The following is a 4626-nucleotide window of genomic DNA, read 5'->3' on the forward strand; positions in this document are numbered from 1 at the left end:
ACACTAGTACAAGTCCTTTTGCATCACCTGTACTCTTGGTTAAAAAGAAGGATGGTCTTGGAGATTCTGTGTAGATTACAGGGGCTCAATGACATCACTGTGAAAAATAAGTATCCCATACATGTGGTAGATGAATTGTTGGATGAACTAGCTGAAGCAAATTCGCTCACTAAACAAGATCTGCGGTCTGGGTACCATCAGATAAGGCTAATTAATGAGCATGATGAACACAAGAGAGCTTGCAGAACCCACCAAAGTTTGTATGAGTTCAGGGTGATACCCTTCGGGCTCACCAATGCACCAGCCACCTTTCAAGGCCTCATGAATACTGTCAAAAAGTTTGTGCTAGTATTTGTGGATGATATATTAACATACAACAAGACCCTGGATGACCATGTGTTGACAGAAAACACGAGGCCTGGGAGATCTGCTTAATTCCAGTGCAGGTCCAAAGCTCGCATTCGGGTGTGCTAGCGTGCCAGTTGATTTGATCCTGTAATCAACAAGAAATAAAAGCAAAGAAACCGCAGTTAAATCTATAAATGATAGCCGATCGGCTAGATGCCGATGACATATCATTTATCTTTGAGCCGATGTCATATGTGAATCGATCGGCAGTTGTAAATAGACAATAAAGAACTAAATCTATTCGATCGGCTATAGATATTTCCAATATATAGTTCTTATATCGATATATACTTGAATCAAGTGATTGGGATAGATCGGTCGTCATGTCGAGACAGTATAAATCACTTAGATCAAAATATATATTAATAATAGGACTATATATGTTTATAGCATAGCCGATCAGATAGATCTAGCATGTATCGGCTAATACTCCGATACTACTCTATATCAGGATATTAAAACAGGTATAATATATCAAACATAAGGCCTAATATACTTAGATACAGCAATACCTTGACATAAAGGGCAGATTTAACATGTCAATGAAGCATATAGAGCAAATATAGTTAAATTAGATAAGATCGGCTGAAACTCCGATGCTACCCTAATTGGCAACCAGAAGGCATGCTAGAGATTGACATTCTAAACACGACTTAATAGATCAAACTCAACTGATGCAGCATTAAGTATGAAAAGAAGAACAATATCTAGACAATCAAGCCGCTAGAAGTTTCATAGAGTGGTAGATATCTTATATAATCTGAATCAACGTCAAAATCTAACCTAATCGGTTGCTCTATTCGATAGATGTTAGCCGATTGTAAGTTAGATAGTGTCACACCCTGATTTTCGTTTCAGGATTTATAAATTATTTAATAAATTATTATCAGAATTTATATTAAATGTTCATTAATTTACAAGTGAAGTTAAATGTGGGAAATAAAATTTCCTAAATATAAAGCATGGATGGATTTAATTTTTATTAAATTCTCCATGGTTAATTATACTCTCTGGAACTTTCTCGGATTTTTCGGAGCTCAATTCCTAATTTTAATCATACAAAGAGAAGTTCAGCAATTATTTAAATATTAAATTAATCATTAAATGGTCTGATTGTAATTTTTTTAAGTACTTTGAGTGTCCAAGTATTTTCAGGTTTTTTTTCTTGAAATTATTTGAGCATTAGAAGTATTTTTAACAATTCAAAGATCATTTCAGTGATTAATTTAATTGGAAAAGTAATTAAAGTTCACCTTTTCCTTTTCGGGCCGAATTAGGAAAAGTCCTCTCACTCTCGGCCCAGTCTCCTCTCAGCCTGCAGCCCTTTTCCTCTCTTTCCCGAAGTCTGCTTTGTGTCCCTCCTTTAATCAGTCCTTGGAAGTAGAAGCCCAGCCGAAAGTCTAGTTTGCCTCCCTGGCACTGTTCATCTTCAAGCTTGGACAGAGCCGAGCCGCCCGTGCTGTGCCCTGTGCAGCCACCGCTTCCTCCGTTAAATCCGCCACATCCCGAGCTCCGTTTGCAAAATTAGTTGAGGGGAAATATTCCTCTTATCCTCCTCTATTCTGTTCCCCAAGAATCGGAGCAAATCGTTGAGTATTTTATCCGAATCGAACTCGTTTTTGAGTTTATCTCCAAAACCGAGTTTTTGATTTCCCGGATCGATTTCTTGCGGGAGGAGTCCGATCTCTTCAATCCAAGGCTATAAATAGGACCCCCTAGTCCTCCTCTTTCGTTTTCCCCCTGTCCCGTGGTCTCCCGTGTCCCGTAGCCTTGCCGCCACCGCCGCCTAGCTCACCGGTTGCCGCCGGCCATCTCCGGCGAGGTAGCGCCGCCACCTCCGTCGTCGTCGCCGCTTGCCGCCGCCGCGTTTAGGTGCGTGGGAGCGAGGAGAAGCTCGGCCGCCCCTTCCCCGAAGCCGCCGGCCGCCGTAGCCCGCCGTCCCCGTGTAAGCCGAACCGCCGTCGCCGCCCCTTCGTCGCCGGTCGTCGTCGGTCGTCGTTTGGCTCGAGGGTGAGTACCGTTGGGTTCGTCTCGTCGTCCTCTACGCGTACATGTCCTCCAAATTCGCAGCCGATCATCCAATCTCCGGCGAGCTTGCCATCCTAGCCGGCCACCATTGATGATGTCATCATGTCATCATCGGTTTTTTCCTTTTTCCCGTTTTTCTAATAGATTAAATCTTCTGAAAATCATAACTAAATAACCGTAGATCCGTTTCAGGTGGTTCAAGTTGCTAAATTTTTCTAAAATCAAGATCTACATGTTAAAAATATCCACATGTACTGTTTATGCTTGTTTTTGTACTGTTTTGTTGAATTTTGTTTTTTCGCTTTAGTTTCCGACGTTCTGGAGGAGAGCGTTTTCGTTGAGGAAGGTTCGGAAGTGTTTGCGGAAGCTCAAGGCAAGTCACACAGATCCCAAACAACCCTTTGAGCATGTTGAACCCATTTAAAGCTAATGTTTTATTTCAACTTATGCATTATTTTCGAATGTCATCGGGTGGTGAACCTTTCCCAATTAAATAATGGCCGAAGATGACTTTATTTTCCTATGGGTTATAATTTGATTAGCATGAACCTTATATATTGGATTGGTTCAGCTAAATGTTATATGTATTTTGCTTAGCCATGCTTAGAAACATAAGCTAACTAAAGGGGTTAAATATAAATTATATTATTATTATTATTAATTATGGTTATATTTAATGGTCGCACACGATGGTAAATTGTGTGGTGTTAATTAATTGATAATTAAAACCTGGTTAAGGTGGGTTGTGAGCATATGGTTTTGATGGTTGTGCTCATGGCAATTAAGGACCGGTTCGCGAGCTACTGTTGTGAGACATTAACCGTACCAACCACAAGCCAGCGTGGACAACGGCTTTATCTTTTGTATAGCCTGATTCATTGCGGGGCACCAGACTGTGAAGCGGCGAGAAGTCCGTGGGGGTCGCTGGGGAGTCCATTGCCTCTGGTTTTGAGGGGGAGATTATGATCCAGGAACGGTGCACTGTTTTGAGTTGTGTTGTGCAAAGGGTATTGTCACGATTTCCCCCTTTGCAATGCCGTGGTGGTATTTCGGGGCATGGCAACATGTGTGGAATCGTGTCTTGTGGGTACAGTGGTACACCTCTGGCCAGAGTAAAACTATTCGAATAGCCGTGCCCGCGGTTATGGGCGAGTTGAGCAATGTTTTTCGTGATTAGTCTCACACTACTCATTAATGGTAATAATGTGGTAATTAATTTGACTCCTGGTTTTGAATGGATAATTCCTGGTTTGGAGGTTTGATCTGTACGACCGGGGTTGGTTGTTCAGGTTTGGTTGGGCCTGAGCAGCATGGGTGTGCTGTTCAGTGTTGATTAAAATTGATGATTAATTACTCTACTATTTTACTATTCTTAAATCTTTGTTAAATGCTGCTTTTGCAAATGAGCCTATATTATGCCATCCTTTGGTATCCTTGTGCACTTGCATATTTGCTGTGTGGCTTGTTGAGTATGTCATATGCTCATTCTTGCAATAATCATCAAACCTCAGTTGAAGATAAAGGATCCAGAAGGAGAAGACGTTTGGCTTATACCCCAGTTGAGCTGCCTGTGGGAGTGGAGCTGAAGCCATCGCTAGATCGTTAATTCCGCTGCTGTTTTCTTTTCTTTTGTAAGTATGTAACGTTATTATTAAGATGGATTTGTATATTAAATTGTCAGTTTGTGTACCTCGGCTGATTCCTGGATGAGGATTTTATGCACAAATTAGTTCGGAAATTACTAGTGAATTTCCGGGCGTGACAGATAGCGATATTGCCAGAGATTATGTAAAATATATGATAACTCGACGAATTACATAAACAAGATTAGAGTATCATAAAGATGGAAGCACTAATCCCGAGAATACAAGCCGTCATAACAAGTTTTACCTCTTGTTGAAGATCGAAACCGATGCAGCTCAACTCGAAAGCAAGAACTCGTCGAAACAAAACTAAAGCAAAAGGGTGGCGATGTGCTGAAATTGTATTGAATATGTGTGTTAAAAGTTACATAGGGCTCGGGTCTATTTATACCCGAGAATTACAAGATATGTCCATAACGGACACGACTACCATCTCTAACAAACTCTAAGATACCATAAGTCTTTGCGGCAGACTTTTGCCCAATGCGTATCTCTAAGGAAATTACATAAAACATCCTAATTAATAGATACAATTGCCTTCTCAGGA

The 4626-nt window shown here is 40.9% G+C and overlaps 1 long non-coding RNA gene across 1 annotated transcript; it reads left to right on the forward strand.

Moving 5' to 3' along the window:
- The first annotated feature begins 1823 nt into the window (after positions 1-1823).
- Positions 1824-4125, forward strand: LOC136356015 (uncharacterized). The gene is made up of 2 exons (XR_010740660.1): positions 1824-2418; positions 2744-4125. It is a non-coding gene; the product is annotated as an uncharacterized lncRNA (long non-coding RNA).
- Positions 4126-4626: the final 501 nt, after the last annotated feature.

This window comes from Oryza sativa, chromosome 4 (assembly GCF_034140825.1).
Source record: "Oryza sativa Japonica Group chromosome 4, ASM3414082v1".
In the NCBI taxonomy this organism is placed as follows: Eukaryota; Viridiplantae; Streptophyta; class Magnoliopsida; order Poales; family Poaceae; genus Oryza; species Oryza sativa.